The sequence below is a fragment of the Phyllobates terribilis genome, unplaced genomic scaffold (genome assembly GCF_046119375.1).
Source record: "Phyllobates terribilis strain yellow unplaced genomic scaffold, ASM4611937v1 Scaffold_12__6_contigs__length_324123572, whole genome shotgun sequence".
NCBI lineage: Eukaryota > Metazoa > Chordata > Amphibia > Anura > Dendrobatidae > Phyllobates > Phyllobates terribilis.
In genome coordinates, this window is record NW_027362772.1 from 255,847,776 (window position 1) to 255,875,595 (window position 27,820).

Here is a 27,820-nt window from a genome sequence, read left to right on the forward strand (position 1 = left end):
GTTGGAAGGTTCCTGGTGCGTTGCAGAGTCCGAACGGCATGCAGGTAAACTCGCTAAGTCCCATCGGGGTGGTGAATGCGGTCTTCTCCCGGTCCGCCTCTGCTACAGGAACCTGCCAGTACCCACTAGTGAGATCCAAGGTAGAGAAGAAGTTAGCAGATCTTAAAGCAGCCAAAGACTCCTCTATCCTTGGTAAGGGGTACGCATCCTTGTGTGTGATATGGTTGATTTTCCGGTAATCTACACACATCCTCATGGTGTTGTCTTTCTTTCGGACTAAGACTAGTGGAGCTGCCCAGGGGCTGCAGCTATCCCTGATCACCCCAGCCTCCTTCATGTCTCTAAGCATCCTCTTGGCGTGTTGGTAGTGTGCAGGGGGTACGGGTCGATACCTCTCTTTTATGGGAGGATGGTCTCCCGTGGGGATGTGGTGTTCTACCCCCTTGACTCGCCCGAAGTCTAACGGGTGTTTACTAAACACTCTCTCGTACTCTTGAACCACCCGATAGACTCCCTGTTTCTGGTGTGAGGGAGTGGAGTCAGTACCCAAATGTAGTTGCTGACACCAGTCCTCCATTGTTTTCTGAGAGCCGTTACCTTCCTCCGGCGAAGATGGAGGCAAGGGTTCTACGGACTGTATGGAATCTTGATTGATGGTATACAATTTGGCTAGCGTGGCATACCGGGGCAGGTACACTTCCCTCTTCCCGATATTTATTATGCGAACGGGCACCCTCCCATGGCGTACATTGACCACCCCCCGTGCTGTCAAAATGGTGGGCCTACTGTCTGAGTAACCTGGTTCTACCATTGCCTGGTAATCTCTACCTCTCAGACCAATAGCTGCCCGGCACCAAATCATCATTTCACTTTTCGGGGGCATGGCAATAGGGAAAGGGTCACACATTTGACGCACCCCCTGGGCCATATTCTTTATGGGGGAATATCCGGAGCCGGATCAGATGGGAGTTGTAGTCTTCCGAGTGGCTGTGACCCGGTCCGTGCCCAGGGTGTCAAACTCAGTTGTATGTGGCAGTCCTACAGATGTTAATAAGTTCTTAATGTCGACTACGCCACCCGTTGTATTGCGGTCACTATGGCCGCCGCTGCAGCAGGGTTCGCTGAGGCTGATGGTGTAGGTGCAGCTTGTGATGGTATAACCCCCAACGGGTGGGGTATAGCCTCAGGGGGTCAGGAGCAGAGGATGGGGGTTGTGGTGGTGCAGCGTAGATGTTAAAGGAAGACAGAGTCGGGTTATGCAGTTTAGGGTATTTACTCACTGCTGATGTTCCGGTCACTCCAGCTTCAAGTGACCTCCCGAGCCGTGCTGCATCCACCAGGTCCTGGATCCAGCCAACCCCCAAGCGAGTCCGGAGCGTGACCCTGAGCTCTCCTTCTGTCCTTTCTCTGGCCGTCCCCACTAGTGATCCACCCAGGTCCAGCTCCCTCGGGCCTTCTGTTGGGAGACCCTTGGCCTTGGGTTCCCTGACCCTCCACGTGGTATGCCTTCGGGGTGGATGTGGTGGGTGGCCGTGGCAGACGCTGCCCACGGCCTCCGGTCTCTGGCTGGGGTGTGTTTTTGCCCCCACCAGCTTGGGTTCCGGTACCCTGATGCCGACTCTTCACCCGTGGATTGGATTCGGGGTCTTAGAGTCCTTTCTTCTGTTTCCCCCTCTGGGTCTCTCTTTCTTCTCCTCTCTCTCTCTCTGGGGCTTCTCTGCTCCTCCTCTGCTTCTTACTCTGACAGACTGACCCTGTTCTTTGATGGTGCCCACCTTATATACACCCTCTATGTGTGAGCTCAGGTGACCAGCACCCAATGAGCTCCTACCTTTACCCAGGCTGCTCCCCCTATCTGCCCCTACACTACTTGGGATGTACCACCCCCCTCCCACTCCAGCCAGGAACAGACTCGGTCGTACCTGCACATTTCTAAGTGGGAGTACCGTTGGTCTGCTCCTCGGAAATGGGATGTGTGTAGTGCATGCAGCCTACCGAGCTCAGATCCACACTCCATCCTTACCCGGGAGTGGAATATCACACCTCTGGGTTGAGGTGCAATACCCCTGTAGCAGCCGAATCCTCAGGGTGCTACATTCCCCCCTGGTAAATCACAGCACGTCCTCGGGCTGTAAGACATAACACCAAAACATACAAATTTTTGCATAACATATAAAACATATAAAACAATATATATATATATATCAATATAAAACATTCTCGTCGCCTCTGGCTCCTCCTCCGGTCACTGTGCAACGTGTGACCGGGTAAAGTGCGACAGTCTCTCTGGAAAACTGGTTTTCCTATAAAACCGGTAGGGGCGCTTTAGGACGCGCAACTATATACAGGGATAGTGGCCGCTCTCAGTCCTCGGCCAGGTATTAGGGAGGAATGACCGCTCTCAGTCCTCGGTCAGTGGGATTAAGGGAAATACGGGTAACAGTTCACACATGCTGGTCCCAACGGGGACTATATTAGCAACAACAGTTTAAATTTCACGGTTTCAGTTTACGGTTTCAGTTTACGGTTTCAGTTTACTGTGCCCCGACGGGCAACTATATACAGCTTCTGCTTCGCTGTCCTTAGCGACGGCGTCCTCCTGCTCTTGCTTTTTGGTTACCTTTGGCTCTAGTTTCAGACCCGTCCGGGTCCTCTTGCTCTTGCTCCTCACACCGCAGCTCTTCCTCCGTCAGGCGCTGCACATGGAGGGCGTAGGGACCTTTGGCACACTTGTGCCGGGTGAAGGTGACCTCATCCCCGATGTAAAGGTCACGACCTCTGTGTCCCTCCGGTAGGTGGGACTCAACGTCTCTCCTGGTTACGAAGACGTCGCCTAGGGTGTGGTGGTCTCGGATGAAGCCCCACCCATGCTGCATGTTAAACTTTATCACAGTCCCGGTGGTGCGGGGACTATGCGCTGCACGGGGGTCTCTCCTGGCCCGCCTCTTCTGCTCCGCGCTCCTTATTTGAGCTTGCTGTTCCCGGACCCGCCTCTCTCTCCGCTCCCTCTCGAAGTCCTCGAGCTGTTGGCGGCAGCACTCAGCACGCTCTGCTGCAGCTGCCCGAGTTTCTTGAGTGAACCCCATAAGATCTTCTCCGGTGGGGTCCCACTCAAACTGCGCTTCCGCTAGCGGGGGCGAGATCCTCTTTACGGGCTTTGGAGCCGGGATGAGGGGTTCATCCAGGGGTCTCTCTCTCCGGAGTCGGGGATGGTGGAACTCCGGTGGCCATATAAATGGCTGCCCATCCGGGCACGTGTGCTGGGCGTACAGGTCCTCTCCCAGATGCGGCACTCTTGGTCTTATGGGCGCGGTGGTGGTGGCGCCCGGGATGCCCGGGCCTTGCGGCCAGGCCTGGGGTATCTGGAAGGTAAAGGGCACCGTAAGGACGGCGGCGCCCTGGGCTACTTGGCCCTGCGACCAGGCCGGGGGCTCCGCGGAGGTAGGGGGCGCTGTTGGTATTGCGGCGCCCGGGGGTACTAGGCCTTGCGACCAGGCTGGTGGTACTTCCTGCTTGGTCACGCTCGGGGTCGAGGCGTGTGACGTCACAGGGGTCGCGGCTCCCGTTTGAGGCCTAGTCTGCGGCGGTGACGTTGCAGCGACGGGCACGGCAGGATAGACTTCGGGCTCTGCGACGGGGAGCTGGGGCAGGTACGCGGTTTCCCGGTTTGGGGTATAGACGTCCCCTTTACCTGCCTCCACTCGTTCGGCTCCCTTCTCGGCGCCGTCTCCGGCCTTCAGTCCTCCCGCGCCATCCTCAGAGGCGGTCTGTCTCCTCGTCTCGGGTGGCGTGCTCCGCTGACAGGTCTCGGTCTGCTGGGCCATCTCACGGCTCCACTCCGCCAACGTCTCTCGCTGCACCCGGGCCATCCTCCTTGCGAGGCCCTCCAGAGCGGTCTGTGCACACTCCCGGTCTCGGGGAAGCTGTGCTAGGACCTCCACTAGGCCTAGTGGGGTCGTTGTTTCCAGCAGGCTCCTGACCAACGGGTCGGTGCTGCTCTGCTCTCCTACAGTCGTCTCCAGCAGGCTCCTGGCCAGCGGGCCGGTGCTGATCTGCTTTCCCTCCTCTGTTTCTAGCAGGCTCCTGGCCAACGGGCCGGTGCTGCTCTGCTTTCTCGCCATCTCCGGGTAAGCTCCTCCGATATTCTTCTCCAGGCTTCTTGCCTCCGGGTGCGCTCGCTCTAGACTGCTCCAGGCGGCACCCATCTTTGTTCTCTTCTTTCGTCTCCTCCCCCTTCGAGGGCGGTCCCGGGGCCACTTGGTGATTGTCAGCTCCAGGGGCAGTTCTTTCTTGCTGACAGACACCTCTAGCATCACAGTCTCTGTTGGTGGGGGCGGTTTCCACTTTTGGCGCCATTTTCGGTCCTGGCCCACGATGGGAGGCGGCCTCTTGCCACCCTCTGGCACGCCCATAATGGCGTCCGCTCTTCCAAGGCGGGAAACCTTTGGAAATGGCGGGAATCGCTTCCCAGTGGCGGGAAACTCTGCAGATGGCGGGAAAACGCTGTTAATGGCGGACAACCGGCTGGAATCGACCTGTGATGGAGTCCGATGGCGGGGACCCTCCGGAACCGGCAGGAGACTTCTTTTTGAGGTAAACTCGTTCTTTTCTTCAGGCACGCAGTACCCGGTTGCTGCGGGCACGTAATCCTGCCGACTACGCCAAAGTTGACGCACCCCCTGGTCCATATTCTTTATGGGGGAATATCCGGAGCCGGATCAGATGGGAGTTGTAGTCTTCCGAGTGGCTGTGACCCGGTCCGTGCCCAGGGTGTCAAACTCAGTTGTATGTGGCAGTCCTACAGATGTTAATAAGTTCTTAATGTCGACTACGCCACCCGTTGTATTGCGGTCACTATGGCCGCCGCTGCAGCAGGGTCCGCTGAGGCTGATGGTGTAGGTGCAGCTTGTGATGGTATAACCCCCAACGGGTGGGGTATAGCCTCAGGGGGTCAGGAGCAGAGGATGGGGGTTGTGGTGGTGCAGCGTAGATGTTAAAGGAAGACAGAGTCGGGTTATGCAGTTTAGGGTATTTACTCACTGCTGATGTTCCGGTCACTCCAGCTTCAAGTGACCTCCCGAGCCGTGCTGCATCCACCAGGTCCTGGATCCAGCCAACCCCCAAGCGAGTCCGGAGCGTGACCCTGAGCTCTCCTTCTGTCCTTTCTCTGGCCGTCCCCACTAGTGATCCACCCAGGTCCAGCTCCCTCGGGCCTTCTGTTGGGAGACCCTTGGCCTTGGGTTCCCTGACCCTCCACGTGGTATGCCTTCGGGGTGGATGTGGTGGGTGGCCGTGGCAGACGCTGCCCACGGCCTCCGGTCTCTGGCTGGGGTGTGTTTTTGCCCCCACCAGCTTGGGTTCCGGTACCCTGATGCCGACTCTTCACCCGTGGATTGGATTCGGGGTCTTAGAGTCCTTTCTTCTGTTTCCCCCTCTGGGTCTCTCTTTCTTCTCCTCTCTCTCTCTCTGGGGCTTCTCTGCTCCTCCTCTGCTTCTTACTCTGACAGACTGACCCTGTTCTTTGATGGTGCCCACCTTATATACACCCTCTATGTGTGAGCTCAGGTGACCAGCACCCAATGAGCTCCTACCTTTACCCAGGCTGCTCCCCCTATCTGCCCCTACACTACTTGGGATGTACCACCCCCCTCCCACTCCAGCCAGGAACAGACTCGGTCGTACCTGCACATTTCTAAGTGGGAGTACCGTTGGTCTGCTCCTCGGAAATGGGATGTGTGTAGTGCATGCAGCCTACCGAGCTCAGATCCACACTCCATCCTTACCCGGGAGTGGAATATCACACCTCTGGGTTGAGGTGCAATACCCCTGTAGCAGCCGAATCCTCAGGGTGCTACACATTCGCACGCTACCAATCTCACCACCGGAGAGTTCTAGCTGTTGCCGTCGCATCAGTGCCCGGATCTCTTTCTGGAGCACTCGCTGCTGGCCGGAGCTGGCGTTCTTGGCAACCTGCTGTAAAAGGAAAATCACCTCTGCAAGACAATTTTCAATTACATTAGTTCCTAGAGTTATCTTTGGGTGACTCTCGTGTTTGTCAATGTCTACAATGATCAGTCCCTGTGCTGCCAGTTCGACTCTACTGATTTTAATGGTCACCTCTTTAAATCCAATCTGTGGCACGGGCTGACCATTGCTGGCGATGATACTCAAGTCGTCGTCAGGGTAGCGGGTGATATCCGAGTCATTCCAGTACTGCTTGAAGAGCACGTACGGGATGGTGGTGACCTGTGACCGGTGTCCAGTAGGGCACTCATAGGAATGCCATCCAGTACCACGGGTAAGACTGGACGTCCTCCCACATATTTGTCGCGCCAGTTCGATGGGCCTGGTGATCTTTTTCCTGGGGGTTGGCCCTCTACCCCAGGTTGTGCCAGTTTAAAGGACAGTACCTTGCCATATGTCCGGGTTGATTGCAGCGGCGGCAGATGGGTCGTCCGTCCTCGTTGTATCGGTCGCTGGGTCTTCCTCTGGCCGGTGGGGTCCTCCTTGGTCGACGCCACGGGATGTCCTCCGGTCCGGATGCCAGCTGGATCTTCCCTGGAGTGGAAACCTGTAAAGACTGCACAGTTCGGGTTAGCGCAGCAACGCTTTTAGCTAGCTCTTGGACCTGATGGTGCAGGTCTGGAGCCGGGTCATTGTTCAAAGCCTGCGCATCAGCCCCCACAGGCCCTGCCGACAAGGGCCAAAAGTTGACGCGCCCCTGGGCCTGTGTCGCGCTGCGTTGCGCACGTGGGAGCTTACCCGGAGCCGGATCTATTGAGGGTTGTAGTCTCGTGGCGGTGATCCGGTCCGTGCCCAGGGAGTCAGACTAAGTGGCGCTGTATTAGCGGTAGATGTTGGACGACTACGCCACCCGTTGAGTACAGCTAAGGAGCTGCCGCTGCAGGGCAGACCGCTGAGGCCGGTGGTAGGATTGTGCAGCGTGATAGTATAACCCCCAACGGGAGGGGTATGGCCTCAGGGCAGCCGACGTGGATGATGGGGGTAGCAGGAATCACTCGGAGACGGTACGGTGTAGTTCAGGGTCTTTACTGGTGACAAAGATAGACCCTCCCGGAGTACTGGCTAGCGATTGGGGCCTGGTCAGTCCTTGAGCAGATGGGATCTCCCCTGGCCAGGCGGAGTTGTAGGCCTCCCAAACTAACGATACTCTTCCGGCTACCTTGCTAGAGGCGGGTATAAGTAGCCCACGTCCCTGAGTGTACCGTGTGGTGCTCACCCGTATGGCCGGTGACTCGGGGCCTTCTAGTAGCTTCCGCTCCACGACGGCGGTGCTGGTCCCACGCGTGTGACCGTGCCTTCGGGTTTCTGGGCCAGAGGACCTGCAATCCCCTGCCGGTCGGTTTCTGCTGCTGGATAGGAGTTAGTCCCCACAGCCTCGGACTCCGGGTCCGGTGATAACTTTTCAGTCAGGGCGAGCTCTGCAGCTGCCAGCCCCTGACTCCTTGTAGTACTGCTCCCACAGAGCTCCTGATGTTCTTTTCCTATATCTGCTTCTCTGTCTCTACTTCTTCTCTACTCACTAACCCTGCCTCAGCCCTAGGTTTATATAGGGGAAGTTCTTCCCCTCCCAGGACTGGGCAGGAGGTGTGGCATGCACAGGATCCCTGACCAAGAGACCTCCCACCTGCTCTCAGACATAACATTGCTTGTTACTGTGGAAACCAGACCCCTGGAGTGCCACAAATACCTAGCTACTTAACTGAGCTGTTTGTCCCAGATCTCTGCCAGATGTACAGTCAGCTAGTGTGTGTGGTTTGTTCTCTGTGCCTTGCGTTCTGTTTATTGATCTTCTGCTGCCTGACCTTGGACTTTGTTCTGACCATCCGTTGGTTTAACCCCTTCTGCTTTGATCTGCTCTCCTCCTGGAATTCTGACCAACGGTACGTTACCTGACTATGCCTTTGCCTCTTCCCTCTGTTTATGACGTACCCTCCTGGCTTTGACTTCGGACTCCTTGACTATCCCGTCTCACGGCCTGGCCGTTAAAAGTGACTCAGCGTCGCAGGGAGCTACGTGCGGCCTTATACTGTATCTAGGGAGCTACATGCGGCCTTATACTGTATCTAGGGAGCTACGTTTGGCCTCATACTGGATCTAGGGAGCTACGTGCAGCCTCATAGTGTATCTAGGGAGCTACATTTGGCCTCATACTGGAAAAAGAGAGCTACGTTAGGCCTCATCCTGGATCTTGGGAGCTATGTGCGGTCTCATACTGTATCTAGGGAGCTACATGCGGCCTCATACTGAATATAGGGAGCTAAATGTGGCCTCATACTGTATATAGGGAGCTATGTCCAGCCTCATACTGTATATAGATGGTTCATGGGGTCTCATACTGTATCTAAGGAGCTATATGAGGGCTCATACTGAATCTAGGAGGCTATATGGGAGCTCATACTTTATATAGGGAGCTATGTGGGGCTTATACTGTATATAAGGAGTTAAGTGGGGGCTCATACTGTATATTAGGAGCTATGTAGGGCTTATACTGTATATAGGAAGCTATATGGGGACTCATACTGAATTTTGGCGGGATTATGTGGGGGCTCATATTGTATGTAGGGTGCTCTGTGGGGCTCATACTGTATGTGGGGGCTCATATTGTATGTTGGGTGCTACCTGGGGCTCATACTGTACATAGGGTGATGTCAGCATACTTAATTGTGCTCAATATTAAGTCATACAATTAATATAAACAAATAATTATAATTAATATGTTAATATTAATATTGAGCAGAATTAATTTCAGCCTATTGGTTCGGCCTCCACAATAGTCAGTCTCTCATGTGGCCCCTTGGGAAAATTAATCTCCCACCTCTGCTCTATTTTGTATAGCGCTATGTAATGCATATGTTGTGCTGTACAGAAGGGAAAAATTTGCTCGGCGCTATCTGTCTTTTTCCATCTATAGATGTGCACCAGAGCACCTGTACGTTACTCACATGACCTATCACATGATTAACCAAAGGGGATCATGTGACATGTCACGTGATACATCAGGCACCGGGGGGAGGTGGGGGCCACGCCTTCCAAACTGCCCGGGGCCCTGGCTACTCTTAATCCACCCCTGCTTGGGCCTCTCGCACTAGGCCGAGACTTCCAGCAATGGCAATGCCCGAGTCGGTCATGCATATGTGAGCGCAAGGTTACAGCACCCGTTGTGACCTTTTACGCAACCCTTCGGGATTTCAGCGTGAGCGGCAGCAATAATTTCCAGGAGAACTAATAGCTCATTGGATAGGAGGGGCAAAATAATTACCTTCCCCTGGGCGCTGACAAGCCACGCTATGCTACGGTTTCTACCTGAGGATCCATAATGGATCGGGGGGTTCAGACTCCCATTGATCAAACATTGATCTTCTAGATTCCCTGACACCCGGCACTTACTGTGGCAGACGACCTCCTGTTACCTATTACTGCCATCTCCTATTATAAAACCGCAATGATGCTGCACATTAACCTTCTGCTCTAGAGTAAAGTTACAGAGGAAGGGAGAGGTAACTGAGAACTTCACCGTCCCCATGACGTGGCGTTATATTATTCACTAAACAAACTAATCACAACCGATGCAAGTAAATGAATAATCACACAAAGATAATGAGATGGTCGTACAAAGTTATGTACACAGAGCAAAGTCACTGAAGAATTACTGTGATATTGTGTATACATATTCTATAATATTTAACTCAACCTTCAACAGATGAGCGGTATATAAATTCTCCTACATATATTGATGGGAGCAGGTATAGAACTAGCTTGCTGTCTCAGACCGGTTGGTTCTTAATATTCCTTTAGAAAAAAAAAGAAAAGCACCTCTTAGGTCTTATTCACATGTCAGTTTTTGTCACACGTGTTCTGACCGTATGAAAAACTTGGACACATTCATTTAAATTGGTAAATTCATATGTCCGTTTTTTTTTTGTTTTTTTTGCAGCCTGATGAACAAAAATCTGGAGTTTCGTTGTGTGGTTTGGAGGTTTGTATACCCTTTTGTTTAATAGGGGAATTGTAGATGTTATTGAGCTTTGTAGCTGTTAGTATAAGACAAATCTATCAGCGTATCTTAAAGGGGTTATCCAGGACTTAGTTTTTAGGCCCAAAGCTGTCACCAACCACTCCTGCCGGCAATTCTGCTGCTCCACATCAGCAGAGCAACTCTTCCCCTTCCACTCTGCTCTGTCGATGCGGTGTGACTGCCGACGTCATGCTGATTGACAGCCAACTCTCTGCAGTTAAGCAGCGGGGAGCAGTCTGTCAATCACCATAACGTTGGCTGTCATGCCCCGTGAGCAGAGCAGAAGAGAAGCCGCTGCTCTGTTGATATGACATCACCATAAGGCGCTTAATCACGGGTAGGAACGGTCTGTGATCAGCCCCCGTCACAACAGGTAGTTGGTAGCAACTGCCTGCCTGTTAGTACTTATGCCCATAGTAAAAAGGAAAAAATTGTCCCGGAAAACCCCTTTTATAGAAAGATCATACAGACTATTAATTTCTCTATGGGACTACTGGAGATAGCCTAGTACAGAACTGAATTTTTTTTTGCAGTCTCATAGAAAATAAACTGAGCGGTGGTCAATGCAATGGGCGATTTAAGATCCTTGTTAGTGTTGAGCGAGTATGTTCTGTCCGAGTATGCTCGGGCCGAGCTCCGAGTATTTATAGCTGCTCGGTGATATGGTTGAATCGCTCCCGTGTGCATGATTTGTGACTGTTTGACAGTTTTATTACATGTGAGGAATGTGTAAGAAATTGACATGCCTCACATGTAATAAAGCTGTCAAACAGTTGCAAATCATGCACACGGGAGTGATTCAACCATATCACCAAGCAGCTATAAATACTCGGAGTTCGGCCTGAGCATACTCGGCGAAAGGGTTAATAGAACATACTTACTCAACACTAATCCTTGTTCTTAGGTGATAACTTGGGTATTGAGGGAGGGTGGAACCACCTTGAAAATGGCTGGGACTGAAGGTTATCACCTCTTTTTTCAATATTTAATAACTAGAGTTGGTGCAAATCGATTTGCAGGACCCGGTAGGACACAAGCCATGTTGGCAATCTGTGGTTGCTGGACGAGAGCCCTAACAAGTGCCTCTTACCTGATGACGTCTGCGGCTCTTCTTTTGAGTAGCTGGCCTGGTATGATGTCACGCTGCAAAGGTGATGTTATGTCAAGCCGGTTTATAAGAAGAAAATGGTTTATCCAGTGGTCACAGAATATTGACGAGGTAAATGAACTGGGTTCTGCGAAACAATTTGCACCAATAACTTCAAAAGATGGAAATAATCTTTTAAACCAGTAAAAAGCGGTGGCAGAACGTGTAGGCCGATATTGTGCGTATCATGCTTCTTATGAACTGCTACAAGCACTAAGGAAAGATAGGAAAACTGTCCCTACAATAGGACTAAGCTGATTCCCTACGATGCAGCGGGGGACCTGTTCCTTGTGAACAGACCCGCCTAAGTCCTCGGCTAGTCTGAACGCAGACCTATAGATATAAGGGAGGGGTCCCTGCAAGAACTAAGGACTGGGATATAGTTGGACACCTCCTAGCAGAAATTGTAGCAGAGCAAAGACAAACAAACAAAAAATACTAGTGGTCCAAAGACCAAGCAAACTACAGAGTTAGGTACAAGGCACCAGGCTAGCTTAAGAGTAAATGTAACACTGAAGTCCAGCAAGGCCAGAATGGCGGAGCTGGATTATATAGGCAGAAAGTCATGTGACCAACAAAATAGAAAAAGAACTAACAGGAGGGTTCTAACAGTACCCCCTCTTCTATGAGGATCCTCCGGATCCTCCAGGCCCAGGTCTATCAGGAAACCTCCTGTGAAACGCTCCGACAAGTCTAGGAGCAGAGACATCATCCGCTTTTACCCAGGAGTTATCCTCGGGACCGAAACCTTTCCAAGCGACGAGATACTGCAATCTCCCTCTATGCCATCTAGAATTAAGAATGCGAGAAATTTCATATTCACCGTCTTCCACCACCGGAGGAACAGAGACAGTGGCGTCCCTATCCGAAACCTCAGCTTTTTTCAATAAGGAAACATGAAACATCGGATTAATCTTCCAGGAGGTGGGAACCTCCAACCTAACAGCAGATTGGTTGACTACCTGAAGTACCTTAAACGGCCCTACAAATGTCGGGCCCAATTTCTTAGAAGGAATCCTCAACCGCAGATTCTTAGAGGACAACCAAACCATGTCACCAACCGTAAACAAAACCTCTTGACGTTTCCTGTCAAAGTACCTCTTAGATTTTTCGTTAGCCTCTTGAAGGTTACAACGTACATCAGTCCAAACTCTCTCCAAATCACCGGAAAAATTCTCCTCCTCCGGCACAGCCGATACCAATTTGGAGAATGACCCAAACGACGGATGTCTCCAAGTACAACAAAAAAAAGGAGAACACCCAGCAGAAGAGGATTTATGGTTGTTAAGAGCAAATTCAGCAAGTGGCAGAAACTCAGACCACCCCTCTTGATTGTCAGCCACAAAACAACGCAAAAACTGTTCAACATCCTGGTTCTTTCTTTCTGTCTGTCCATTAGACTCAGGATGATATCCAGATGAAAATGACAAATGAACTCCCAACCTGTCACAAAAGGCACGCCAAAAACGAGCCACAAACTGAGGCCCCCTATCGGAAACAATGTCGGTAGGAACCCCATGGAGTCTGACAATGTCCTTAACAAAAGCCTTAGCGAGTGTCTTAGCGCAGGGCAGTTTGATGAAAGGAACCAAGTGACACATCTTGCTAAAACGGTCCACGACCACCCAGATGACAGTGAAACCCTCAGAGGCAGGAAGGTCAGTAATAAAATCCATAGCAAGATGCGTCCAAGGTGCACTAGGAACCTCCAGAGGGCAAAGCAACCCCGCAGCAGGAGCATGTGAAGACTTAGATCTAGCACACACAGTACATTGACGCACCCACTTAATGACTTCCTTCTGCCACCCAGGCCACCAAAAACTGCGCCCTACAAGTCTCTTAGTCTCAGTCTCATGACACTCCACAAACAAATCTCTCCTAAAGTTCCTAGGCACAAACAACCTCCCATGGGGAGTGTTATACGGGGCATCCTCCTGGGCTTTCAGAATCCCATCTTCCAAAACGGAGTCCAATGCTGCTATCACAACACCTTCCTGTAAAATGCTCTCCTCCTCCTCGGTACCAACCATGGGAGAAAAGCTGCGAGATAAAGCATCAGCTTTTACATTCTTGGTACCCGGGATGTAAGTAACAGAAAAATTAAACCGCGAGAAAAAAAGTGCCCACCTAGCCTGACGGGCATTCAAGCGCTTGGCAGCATCAAGATAGATCAGATTCTTATGATCAGTGAAAACCTGAATAGGAAATTTAGCACCTTCCAAGAGATGACGCCAATGTTCAAATGCGAGTTTAATAGCCAGCAATTCCCGATTACCAACATCGTAATTAAGTTCGGTCTACGAAAATTTTTTTGAAAAAAAGGCACAGGGATGTACTCCATCCTTGTTTTCCTGAGACAAAACAGCCCCGACCCCCACCGAAGAAGCATCAACCTCGACCAAAAAAGGCTTGGTCTCATCAGGCTACATAAGGATGGGGGCAGAACTGAACCTCTCCTTGAGATACACAAAAGCTTCAATGGCCTCCGTAGTCCACTGAACCGTATTCGCACCTTTCCTGGTGAGATCGGTCAGCGGCTTAACAATTATAGAAAAATTCTTAATGAATTTTCTGTAATAATTGACGAAACCCAAAAATCTCTGTATCGATTTCAAACCAATAGGCCTAGGCCATTCCTGCACCGCCTGAACCTTCACCGGGTCCATCTCAAAGCCCTCGCTGGAGATAATGTAGCCCAAAAAACTAATTCTCTGCACAGCGAACTCATATTTCTCCAGCTTAGCAAAAAGTGAATTGTCACTTAACAACTGCAATACCTCACGTATGCTCTGCCAATGAGACTCCAGATCCGGCGAATAAATCAAAATGTCATCCAAATACACCACCACATTCTTACCAATCAACGGTCTTAGGATGTCATTAATAAGGTTCTGAAAAAACGCTGGTGCATTGGTAAGACCAAAAGGCATAACCAGATTCTCAAAATGACCCACCGGAGTGTTAAAAGCAGTTTTCCATTCATCACCTTCCTTCATACGTAACAAATTGTATGCCCCCCGGAGATCAATTTTAGAGAACCACTTGGCCCCCACTAACTGGTTGAACAAGTCAGGAATTAATGGCAGTGGGTAGGAATTGTGTACGGTAATTTTATTAATTTCGCGAAAGTCCAGACATGGACGTAAACCGCCGTCCTTTTTTTTTACAAAAAAAAATCCAACAGCCACAGGAGACTTAGAAGGTCTAATTTGACCGGCGGCCAAGCTTGTCTGTATGTATTCCTCCAAGGCCTTTCTCTCAGGGATAGTCAGACTAAACAAGCGACTCTTGGGAAGAGTAGCTCCAGGAACAAACTCAATGGTGCAATCATAGTCCCTATGAGGAGGCAAAACCTGCGACTCCTCCTCAGAAAAAAAACTCCAAAAATCCTGAATAGGTACAGGTAATTCCCCTCTTTCCACAGCAGCAATGCGACCGTTACAACATTTATCATGACACTTAGGACTCCAAGACTTAATTTCATGGGTAGACCAGTCCAGTGCAGGATTGTGCAATTTTAACCAAGGTAACCCCAAAACCACTGGAGAAGGCAAATTATTTAATACCACCAAATCCAAATTCTCTTGGTGAATACCATTAATGGTGAGGGGAAATTCAAAAACCTTGTGAGTAATACATTTCAAGGGAGAGCCATCAACAGCAACCACAGAAATAGGAGATGACAAAAGTTTGGATTCTAATTTAAATTTTTCCAAAAATCCCTTATCAATCACATTGAGTGTAGAACCACAATCCACAAATACCCGAAATTCAATCAACTCCTCCTGGAATGAGGTGCTTCCAGAAAGAAATACTCCTTTTGAGTTTAAACAAGCTATACGGGCGTAACTGACCTCTTTTTTTTTTTCCTTGTTCAAACGAAGCACACAGTTCTTAATAAAGCGGTCAGATTTACCGCAATAAAAGCATAATCCCTTAGCAAACCTGCGGTCTATTTCCTGAGAGTGGGGTGACATCACCCCAATCTTCATCGGTTCTCCACCTTCCGAGCAGACCCTCTGAAAACTAGGAGCTGCCATAGCAGTAGATTTCTCTTCATTAATCCTAGCAAGCAATCTCCTGTCCACACGTATAGCTAATTGCATTGCCTCCTGCAAGGTTCCAGGTTTTGGGAAGGCAATCAGCAGATCCTTAACCCTTTCACCTAGACCAGCAAGAAACAGACATTTTAATGCTGAGTCATTCCATTCCACTTCGGCCGACCATCTTCTGAAGTATGTACAATAATTTTCCACATCACCTGATCCCTGCTTCAAATGTCTTAATTCCGTTTCAGCAGATGAGACTCGATCAGGATCATCATACAACAACCCCATAGCAGAAAAAAAATCTTCCACAGATCTAAAACACGGATCATTAGGTTGTAGAGAAAAGGCCCATCCCTGTGGTTCTTTGCGCAAAAGTGACATTATAAACCCAATGCGCTGTGATTCATTCCCCGAGGATCTGGATCTTAAACGAAAATATAATAAACAAGCGTTTTTAAAGGAAAAAAAATCTTGCTGTTTACCATAAAAAAAATCTGGCAGTCCTACCTTCTGTTCGACAAAATGCGCTCCAGGACAGCTACTCACGTGTTGCTGGAGCTCGGCCACCTCCAAAGACAGTCCCTGCAGGCGTTGAGCCAACTCCTGAACTGACACCATGCTGATATCTGGATTACTTCCCTTAGAATGTTTTATTTTGGGCTGGACTTACTGTTATGAACTGCTACAAGCACTAAGGAAAGATAGGAAAACTGTCCCTACAATAGGACTAAGCTGATTCCCTACGATGCAGCGGGGGACCTGTTCCTTGTGAACAGACCCGCCTAAGTCCTCGGCTAGTCTGAACGCAGACCTATAGATATAAGGGAGGAGTCCCTACAAGAACTAAGGACTGGGATATAGTTGGACACCTCCTAGCAGAAATTGTAGCAGAGCAAAGACAAACAAACAAAAAGTACTAGTGGTCCAAAGACCAAGCAAACTACAGAGTTAGGTACAAGGCACCAGGCTAGCTTAAGAGTAAATGTAACACTGAAGTCCAGCAAGGCCAGAATGGCGGAGCTGGATTATATAGGCAGAAAGTCATGTGACCAACAAAATAGAAAAAGAACTAACAGGAGGGTTCTAATAGTGCTGGCAGAAAACATGATTCTGGTTTATTGCATGTATATATTATTTAAAGGGGTTTATGGGATTTAATAAACCCCGCTAAAGTAATGCTGAAATAGACAATAATGTATCTCAGTCAAAACTGCAGAGAGAATATCATATCACAAGTACTCAGCAATGCTGGGGTTGGGGCTGATTTTAATTTTGTGGTCTGGTCTGGGGAGTGAATATATTTAGATAGTTTGGTAATAATATACGGGGTCTGGATACATTCATCTATGCCTGTTTCATATAAGCTGCCACCCCTGAAAAAGCCACTCTTTCAGGGGTTTCACCCATGATGCCTGAGTATCTCCCTGTGAAGAGTTTTTCCAGGTTAACATCTGTGCATCAAAGTCTACCTTTCATTTTATTTTCTTTCATTAAATTCTAACTTGATCCTAACATGACGTCGGTGGGGATCTTTTTTACATCACCATCAACAAGGTTACATCACCAGTTTCCAATTAATCAATAGGAAAAATATCTTCTCTGCACATCGGCTTGCACTTCTATAGAGCAAAGTAAGATAGAGGTCATTGCAAACAGCAGAAGTCAAGGAAACCTCCTCAGCCCCTGAGCTCCTGCTGAGCCGACAATACCTCGGTTGCCTTAGTTTTAAAGTCTTACTCTGAATGTACATATGTCGCACACACGCTGCACAGCACAGGTGATCAATACCGGCCAGTAGTCTCACGACTCTTATGAAGCATTTTACTTATTTTCGTTAGTTAATCTGTAAAACCTGACAAGTTGAGACTTGATTTTCTGATGTCAGTGGTCGCTGCTGGATCTTCGGGGGGTCGCAGTACCTGGTAGTGGAGAGATTGTTTGTTTACTCACCTCTCTCTATATAGAAGTGTATATGAATATGATGCATGGATATATACACTATATAGAAAAAAGTATCAGGACACCTCCACATTTCACCTACAGGAGCTTTTTTGACTTCCCATTATACATCCATAGACATTAAGTTGGCCTCTTTGCAGTTCCTGCTCTTCTTGAATGACTTTCTACAAGATTTGGGAGGTGTCTGTAGAAATTTTTTCCCCTTCATCCAGAAGAGCATTTGTGAGGTCAGACACTGATGTTGAGGAGAGAGGTCCGGGTTCACAGTCTCGGTTCTACTTTACCCCAAAGGTTTTGGATGAGGTCCAGACTTTGTCTGGGCCAGTCATGTTTTTCTACACCAAACTCCCGCAACCATGTCTTTTTGGTCCTTGTGCACTAGGCACATTCATGGGGAACAGAAAGGGGCTGGGTTCAATTCATCTATTCATCAATTCACTAGTTCATCCCAAAAGTGTTGGATGGGGTTGAGGTCATGTTCTTCCATCAAATTGCCCCAACCATGTCTTTATGGATCTTGCACTGGGCACAGTCACGAGGAACAGAAAAGGTTTTTTTCCAAACTGTTCCCACAAAGTTGTAAGCTACAATTGTCAAAAATGTCTTCTGCCGAAGCATTAAGGTTTCCCTTCACTGGAACTAAGGGGCCGAGGCCAACCCCTAAAAAACACACCCCAATAGCATTATCCCTGTTCCACGAAACTGTGCAGCGGGCAGAATGTGGTCAGGCTGGGTGCATGGCGAGGGTTCAGATTCTATACACCTGTGACAATGGGACTGAATTCAGTGTGTCCCAATACTTTTGTCCTTATAGTGCATAGGTTGTTTGAGCTGTGTGTATTTTGGTTTGCTGGATTAATTGGTGCATTGTCCTTTTAGTTGGCACCGTTTGTAGTCTTCTGTTAGACACGTGCTACGGCACCGGAAAAAATGGTCTTTGACGCCAATCTTCGTGTTGCTGGAGGCTGTCGGTGAAGAACCTGCTTTAAGATGATGCAGAGGGGTGGTGGTGGCAAGAGCCTAAATGTTGGGTGTGTAGACGTCTATATAAGAAGTCGCAGTTGTCCTTAGCGTGAGGCTAATCGCAGTGAATCTGTGCATGGAGACGGCTGAGACATTATGCAGTGAAGTTTCCCTGCTTTCTTGCGAGTGGCGGGGCAGGTGGCTAATGGAGTATTCCCATAGCTTAGAGTATGGTCTAGAGTATGCTGTTATCTTGGGACACCTGGATTGCACAGATTTTATCTAGCATGTGAATCAGACTGTTATATTTGCACAGATTACAAAGTATTCTAATAAATTACAAAGTCTATGCTTTATTAGACCATCAAGTTACCACTCTCTTGAGTCTACTCGGAACTACTGGGCTTCAGTTAAGGAAAGAAAAGGGCCACATAGGCGATAGAGCTGTCGGCCACATGATCCGCTGAACCATCATTCGGCCCGCAGCTATCCCGCCCGACTCTCCCATACACATGACTGCTCCTGTGTTCTAAAGTCGCTGCCAGACATTTTTCGGTGGCTTATCTTCTGGAGAACTTTATCTCCACCGACATCATCTCATACACATTAGACTTTCAGCCGTGAAGAATGTAACCATTGGATGGAGGTTTAGCGTGCAGCCACACATAGCTCCTTGGTCGGCAGCAGTCTGGTGTATAATAAAAGATCCATGTATCCCAATATGCTTTTAAAATGACAATGCTATGCATAAGAATGTTTTTTTTTTTTTTTAATGTAATTTCCCTTTTAAGAAGAATTTCCGGGCTGAGCCGGCACATGTACTAGGCTGTTTACGACACTCGCAGACTTCATTGTACTGGACGTAGTGTTACTATCCAGGCTGGCACATCTATCAAAGAGATTAAACCTTTTTCCGCATTTAGTAAAACAATACAAGAGCTTTTTGTGTGTGACTGTTTCTTTGTAGACTCATCTTGTAGAGGAAAAAGTGACGAGAGGCTGACTGTCATCCAGAGTCACCTTGGCTGAATTCCAAAGGGAAAAGCTAATAAATCACAATTATTGATGTGAGTGAAATTGTGTGGAATTGTTTAATTCTGTGACTGCACGTTAATTATTACGTTTTTTTTCCAGGAACTAAGTAAGATCAGTGCACATCTCCAGAAAGTGACCTGTACTTGGACAGCAAACACCCAGTTCAGATTATGATTTACATGGATGTTGGCTTTCTTTACACCCAGTTATTGTTGCCAATTTTTTTTGTATGTTTATCTGCTTGGACTCTTGTTGGAGCAAATACAATATAATTTTACATAGCGAGAGTATAACTAGATGACTATGTAATACATGACTTGACTGAATCCACCAAGACATGACAAGCTCGCCCTTCTGGGATATAGAATGGGGCTTCAAGTGGGCAACACATCAATTGCCTTGTTGAATATTAGAATCATGGATGGACATTGGTCCTTTTGTATATTTGTGTTCCAGATGAATTATTATAATTGCACATGGCTTCATCATTTGTAGCTGAATAATATCTTAAGTTCCTCAAACACTTTAGATACCTGTCGTTCAGCTGACAGCTATCTCACTTGATTCCTCCATACACAAAAGCACTCACTTGGCCGAGCACTCCTGTGTTCTCTGTGAGAGCTACTACCACATATTTCTGGCGGTGGCTTATCTCAAGTAGAACAAAAGGATCAGCAGTGCGAAATTGGACATGCCAGATACTTATCTTTCCCAATGTCATCTGTCAAGAAAAAGTCGTCTGACGCCCCCATACACATTGGACTGTTGGCTGTCCATGGGTTTGGTCAATGTTAGCCTAAAGCCCCCATACACGTTAGACTAAGTGTCCAAAGCTGCATTTTCTTGTAAGTTAAATAAACAGTATGCAGACACATATCAGCCAGACAGAGGCCAAAAGAACACACTGTTACCATCCATCTTGTGTGAATCCCCAAGAAAAGAGAATCATGCGGAAACCCCAAACGAAGCCACTAAGTCATTCATTATAATGAGACAGATGGAGTCACTTTATATTCTGTCTGGCCTCCAATTGGCTGAGCTTTTCTGTGTTCTCTATGATAGAGCCACTGACAGACATCTCTAGTGGCTGCTTATTTCAATGAGAGCAAAAGGGTCCTTATTCGGAAATCAAAAGGGTTCTTCATTAGAAATCAAAAGGATTCTCCATCGGAGATGAAAAGGATTCTCCACCGGAGATCTAACGTTCCAGATCTTACTCTCCCCCGACATCATCTGTTGGAGAATAATCATGAGGCCCACATAGACTGTCAGCTGACATTGTCTGGTCCGGATAAGGGCTTTTCAACTTTTGGACTGCAGTGCATTTCTTACACAGGTGCACAGCAGCTTAAAGATGTACCAAATTCATTAAGCGCCCACCTCTTAATGAATTAGGTGCACTTTACTCCAGTCTTGATGAATCGGGTCATAGTTTATTCCTGGCTCCAGTGTTTTTCTGAACACATTTGAAGTTACATCTGTAATCCTAATTCTCACACTTAATGACACCTGTATGTGAAAGTCATAAACCGGGGATGTATTGTATTGTTTACTACTTGATTTACATCACCTCCGCTTCTGTATTATGTCACACAATACTTCTCCACCTATACTTAGAGCTTGAACATTGGCTTGTGGCAAATAATTGTCCACTCTTTATAGGATAAATGTTTTGCGTTTCTTTGCTTAATGAAGTTGCCACTACCTAGGTCAAATGCCCAGTTTATAAATTCCACTAATGTCTTCCACTAATGAGTTACTAAGCAAAGATGTAGCACCCTGAGGATTCGGCTGCTACAGGGGTATTGCACCTCAACCCAGAGGTGTGATATTCCACTCCCGGGTAAGGAAGGAGTGTGGAACTGAGCTCAGATAGACTGCATGCACTACATACATCCCATTCCAGAGGAGCAGGCCGACGGTACTCCCACTTAGAAATGTGCAGGTACAACCGAGCCTGTTCCTGGCTGGAGTGGGAGGGGGGTGGTACATCCCATGTAGTGTAGGGGCAGATAGGGGGAGCAGTCTGGGTAGTGTTAGGAGCTCATTGGGTGCTGGTCACCTGAGCTCACACATAGAGGGATATATAAGGAGGGCACCAACTTAGATCAGGGTCAGACGCTGAGAACAAGTCAGTTGGAGAGGAGAGAGAAGGAAACAGCAGCCCTGGAGAGAGAGAGAGTGGAGCAGAGAAAGACCCAGAGGGGGAAGACTGAAGGGACCCAAGAACCCAAATTAGAGCACCGGGTGAGGAGTCAGCAAGAGGGTACCGGAACCCAAGCTGGTGGGGGCAAAGACATTCCCCAGCCAGAGACCGGAGACCGTGGGCAGTGTCTGTCACGGTCACCCACCACATTCACCCCGAAGGCACACCACATGAAGGGTCAGGGAACCCAGGGCCAAGGGTGTCCCAAAAGAAGGCCCGAGGGAGCTGGACCTAGGTGAATCACTGGTGGGGACGGCTGAAGAAAGGACAGAGGGAGAGCTCAGGGCCACGCTCTGGACTTGTTTGGGGGTTGGCCGGATCCAGGACCTGGTGGACGCAGCACGGCTCGGGTGGTCACTAGCAGCTGGAGTGACCAGTACAACATCAGCAGTAAGTAAACACCCTTAACTGCACAACCCGAGTCTGTCTTCATTGCCGGCTGCATCGCACCACCACAACCCCCATCCTCTGCGCCTGTCCCCTCTGAGGCTATACCCCTCCCGTTGGGGTTGATCCCACCAAGCTGCGCATCCACCATCAGCCTCAGCGGACCCTGCTGCAGCGGCGGCCACAGTGACCGCATCACAACGGGTGGCGTAGTCGACACAAAAGAACTTTAGTAACATCTGTAAAGCTGCCACATAACACTTAGCTTGACGCCCTGGGCACGGGACCAGGTCACAGCCGCTCGGAGACTACAACCCCCCATCTGATCCGGTGCCGGGTATTCCCCTCAAAAAAGGAATATGTCCCAGGGGGTGCGTCAACTTTGGCGTAGTCGGCAGGATTACGTGCCCGCAACACCCGGGTACTGCGTGCCTGAAGAAAAGTGCAAGTTTACCTCAGAAAGAAGTCTCCCGCCGGTTCCGGGGGGTCCACGCCATCGGACTCCATCACCAGTCGTTTCCCGCCGATTGTCCGCCATTTCCAACTTGTTCCCGCCATCTGCAGAGTTTCCCGCCACTGGGCGACGCTTCCCGCCAAAACCGCAGATTTCCCGCCTTGGAAGAGCAGCGGACGCCATTATGGGCGTGCCAAAGGAGGGCAAGAGGCCACCTCCCATCGTGGGCCAGGACAGAAAATGGCGCCAAAAGTGGAAACCGCCCCCACCAACAGAGACTGTGATGCTGGAGGTGTCTGTCAGCGTGAAAGAACTCCCCCTGGAGCTGACAGTCACCGAGTTGCCCCGGGACCGCCCTCGAAGTGGGAGGAGACGAAAGAGAAGAGAAAAGATGGGTGTCGCTTGGAGCAGTCTGGAGCGAGCGCACCCGGAGGCAAGAGGTCTAACAAGGAGTAGCGGAGAAGCTCACCCGGAGATGGAAAGAAAGCAGAACAGCACCGGCCCGCTGGCCAGGAGTCTGCTAGAGACCGAGGAAGGAGGGCAGAGCAGCACCGGCCCGCTGGCCAGGAGCCTGCCGGAAACAGAGCAGAGCAGCACCGACCCGATGGTCAGGAGCCTGCTGGAGTCCACAACCCCGCTAGGTCTAGCGGAGATCCTAGCGCAGCTCCCCCGAGACCGGGAGTGTGCACAAACTGCCCTGGAGGGCCTCGCAAGGAGGATGGCCCGGGTACAGCGCGAGATACTGGCGGAGTGGGGCCGGGAGATGACCCAGCAAGCAGAGACCAGTCAACGGAGCACGCTACCCTGGAAGAGGAAGCAGACCGCCTCTGAGGATGGCGCAGGAGGACCCAAGGCCGGAGACGGCGCCGAGGAGGGAGCCGAACGCATGGAGGCAGGTAAAGGGGACGCCTATACCCCAAGCCGTGACACCGCTTACCTGCCCCAGCTCCCCGTCGCAGAGCCCGAAAGTCCCCCTGCTGTGCCCGTAGCCGCCAGGTCACCGCCATGGACTAGGCCCCGACCGGAAGCCGCTGCAGCGACCCCTGTGACGTCACGCGCCCCGACCCGGAGCGTGACAAAGCAGGAATTACCACCAGCCTGGTCGCAAGGCCTAGTACCCCCGGGCGCCGCATCACCAACAGCGCCCCCTACCTCCGCGGACCCTCCGGCCTGGCCGCAAGGCCAGGTAGCCCAGGGCGCCGCCGTCCTAACGGTGCCCTTCACCTTCCAGGTGCCCCAGGCCTGGCCGCAAGGCCTGGGCAACCCGGGCGCCACCACCACCGCGCCCGCGCCCGCAATACCTAGGGTGCCACACCTGGGGGAGGACCTCTTCGGCCAGCTCACATGGCCGGACGGGCGGCCCTTCATCTGGCCCGAAGGGTACCCTGAGCTGGAGCGGCAGCAAAGACTAGGGCCCTTGTGTGAGCCCCTAATCCCGGCTCCGAAGCCCGTGGCTCGGGTCTCGCCTCCTCTAGCAGAAGCCCAATTCGTGTGGGACCCCACGGGAGAAGATTTGATGGGGTTCACCGGAGAAACTCGGGCAGCCGCAGCTGAACGTACAGAGTGTTGCCGTCAACAGCTGGCAGAGTTTAAGAGAGAACGGGAGGAGAGGCGGGTCAGAGAACAACAGGCCCAAATCCAGAGCGCGGAGCAGAAGAGCCGGACTAGGAGGAACCCCCGTGCAGCGCATTGTCCCCGCACCATCGGGACAGTGATAAAGTTCAACCCGCAGCATGGGTGGGGCTTTATTCGGGACCGTAACAACCGCGGTGACGTTTTTGTGACCCGCAGAGACGTCGAGTCCCACCTGCCGGAAGGTCACAAAGGCCGTGACCTCTACGTCGGAGACGAGGTCACTTTCACCCGGCACAAGTGTGCCAAAGGACCTTACGCCCTCCACGTACACCGCTTGACGGAGGAGGAGTTGCGGTACGGGGAGGAGGAGCCAGAAGACCCGGACGGGTCTGAAGAAACATCATATCAAGAAAGAGCAGGAGGAAGACGCCGTTGAGTGCGGCAGAGCAGGAGCTGTAAATAGTTACCCAATCGGGGTATATAGAAACTGAAACTGTTGCTGCTAAAATAAGTCCCCGTTGGGACCAGTATGAGTGAACTTGTTACCCGTAAACCCCTTCATCCTACAGGCTGAGGACTGTGAGCAGCCATTCCCTTTCCTCTAACTGGCCGAGGACTGAGAGCGGCCAACTTCCAACTTCCCTGTATATAGTTGCGCGTCCTAAAGCGCCCCCTACCGGTTTTATAGAAAACCAGATTTTCTAAGAGACTGTCGCACTTTTCCCGGACACACGTTGCACAGTGTCCGGAGGAGGAACCAGAGACAAGAGAAGTCTACGAGAATGTTTATATAAAAAGTTTTATATATATATAATGTTTATATGTTTTATATGTTCATATAAAAATTTTGTATGTTTTGGTGTTTTATGTCTTACAGCCCGAGGACGTGCTGTGATTTACCAGGGGGGAATGTAGCACCCTGAGGATTCGGCTGCTACAGGGGTATTGCACCTCAACCCAGAGGTGTGATATTCCACTCCCGGGTAAGGAAGGAGTGTGGAACTGAGCTCAGATAGACTGCATGCACTACATACATCCCATTCCAGAGGAGCAGGCCGACGGTACTCCCACTTAGAAATGTGCAGGTACAACCGAGCCTGTTCCTGGCTGGAGTGGGAGGGGGGTGGTACATCCCATGTAGTGTAGGGGCAGATAGGGGGAGCAGTCTGGGTAGTGTTAGGAGCTCATTGGGTGCTGGTCACCTGAGCTCACACATAGAGGGATATATAAGGAGGGCACCAACTTAGATCAGGGTCAGACGCTGAGAACAAGTCAGTTGGAGAGGAGAGAGAAGGAAACAGCAGCCCTGGAGAGAGAGAGAGTGGAGCAGAGAAAGACCCAGAGGGGGAAGACTGAAGGGACCCAAGAACCCAAATTAGAGCACCGGGTGAGGAGTCAGCAAGAGGGTACCGGAACCCAAGCTGGTGGGGGCAAAGACATTCCCCAGCCAGAGACCGGAGACCGTGGGCAGTGTCTGTCACGGTCACCCACCACATTCACCCCGAAGGCACACCACATGAAGGGTCAGGGAACCCAGGGCCAAGGGTGTCCCAAAAGAAGGCCCGAGGGAGCTGGACCTAGGTGAATCACTGGTGGGGACGGCTGAAGAAAGGACAGAGGGAGAGCTCAGGGCCACGCTCTGGACTTGTTTGGGGGTTGGCCGGATCCAGGACCTGGTGGACGCAGCACGGCTCGGGTGGTCACTAGCAGCTGGAGTGACCAGTACAACATCAGCAGTAAGTAAACACCCTTAACTGCACAACCCGAGTCTGTCTTCATTGCCGGCTGCATCGCACCACCACAACCCCCATCCTCTGCGCCTGTCCCCTCTGAGGCTATACCCCTCCCGTTGGGGTTGATCCCACCAAGCTGCGCATCCACCATCAGCCTCAGCGGACCCTGCTGCAGCGGCGGCCACAGTGACCGCATCACAACGGGTGGCGTAGTCGACACAAAAGAACTTTAGTAACATCTGTAAAGCTGCCACATAACACTTAGCTTGACGCCCTGGGCACGGGACCGGGTCACAGCCGCTCGGAGACTACAACCCCCCATCTGATCCGGTGCCGGGTATTCCCCTCAAAAAAGGAATATGTCCCAGAGGGTGCGTCAAAGACATACATTCAATATCTTACAATGATACCAGATATTCTTCTGCAATGCACTTTGGATAATCCCCTTACACTTGAAAGGTCTTCTAAAAACAAGGTGGTTACATAATGTTATAAACTGTAAATAAAGCATTAGATGATGCACATTACCATGGATAGGCTGTACATGGATGGACTGGGCCCCCAAGCATAGAAATGTGATTTTCAGTCACTTTCCACTCCAGTGAATAGATTAAAGAGGACCTGTCACTTGCTCAAAAAAAATTGAGTTCAACAACTTGGAAAAATTCACTGAGCTCCCCAGATTCTGCTACTTTTTTCTGTTTTATGCTGCTTCGCTCCATTGCAGAAATATTCCCATTTGTTGCTTTTGGACTGCAGTATGTGAAATCTCTGCTTTCAGTCCAACTGGATGTTTCTCTAGAGTTTCTTCTGGGGTCGTGCTCTTTTACCTCTCCTTTCCAGATGCTGCCAATCACAACTCGACAGCATCTGTGACTGCTACAGTAGATCACCTGCCAAACGTTGATTTGCAGCATTTGGGAGAGAGGGATTAAAGTGCACACTCCCAGAGAAGACTCTGAAGAAACAACCATTAACTCTGCAAACAGAGATTTCACATACTGGACTCCAAAAGCAACAAAAGACGCAGCACAAAACGGAAAAGAGCGTCAGAATCAGAGGAGCTCAGGGATTTTTACAACATATTTAACTGAATTATTTTGAGAAAGTTACAAGTCCTCTTTAAGGTCTTCCTTACTATATCTAATCTAAATAATATAGCTGACTTGTTGTGACTCTCCACCTCAACTTCCCTGTGTCATAGAGCCATATATATTGGAAGTTTTGTAATGAGAGAGCAAGCAATGGAGAACTTACCTGTGCCTTTATCTGCCATGTTATTGTGGCGCCCCTGAGGGTTCGACTGCCACAGGGATGCTGCACTTCTTCAATGGGGTGTGGTGTTCCTCCTTCGAGGTAAGAACGGTGCAATGATCAGGACCCCACCTCCACATCCAACACCACACTTCTTCCACCAGAGGGGGCTAGTAGGCACTAGAGTGCTGCCCCTACTGGAAAAAGGGAGACTGGGGAAACAAAAGATAGGGGGAACCATGTAGAGGGTGAGGGTGGAGGATTCACATTTTAGTGACACTTAATATTTCATATTTAATAAACAGCCATCTTGGGCTCATGGTTCTTTGATTGTCATCTCCACCCCTGAACTTGGCTTCTGGATGAACCTGCAGCGGATGAAAACACGGCCCTCGTACCCTGGCCTTGAGTCGAGGGGCAGGTTGGAGTAAACGAATGTCTCAAACCTGGTCAAGGACCATGACCAAGAAGGCCTGGAGCTTAGGAGTGTAGCTCCACCGCAAAAGGATCCCAGGGGGATGCAGACGGAGCGGTATACGCCACCTGTCCTCCCTATTCTGGCCTAGTCAGAGGGATTCCGGCTGCAAGAGGGGTACCGGCCCCCGACTCCTGACTCTGCTACTCTACGTCCTAGTCAGGGAAGCCCGGCAGGCCCTGAGGATCCCACCGGGTAACGGAAGGAGCGGAACTGCCACCCGTACCCTTTTTCTGAGCGTAGTCCAGAGGGAGACCTGGCCTATCTACACACACACAGACAGCAAAGGACTCGGTCTGAAGTCTAGGAACACTCTGGTGCGGGGTCCTGATTAAGCACTTGAATAACTCGGAGGTTGTCGGATCCCATCCCTGGTGACCGCAGAACTCCGTGAGGAGCAGGGAGAAACCTTGCAGCTGTACTCTCCACCATGAGTAAAAACCCTGGAAGTCAACCCCTATGGCCTCCGGACTCTTTATTTCTGCACCGCAGCGCACCACGTAGCACCAGACATCCTACACTACGACTCCCTCCATCCTTGTCT

General features: G+C 50.3%; 1 long non-coding RNA gene across 2 annotated transcripts in view; it reads left to right on the forward strand.

The window, feature by feature from the left end:
- LOC141172554 (uncharacterized) overlaps positions 1 to 27,820 on the forward strand; it is a 55,827-nt gene that overhangs the window by 13,693 nt on the left and 14,314 nt on the right. For both annotated transcript variants that reach the window (XR_012252487.1, XR_012252488.1), the window contains exon 2: positions 9,959 to 10,000. This is a non-coding gene — a long non-coding RNA (uncharacterized lncRNA). The remainder of the gene's footprint in view (positions 1 to 9,958; positions 10,001 to 27,820) is intronic.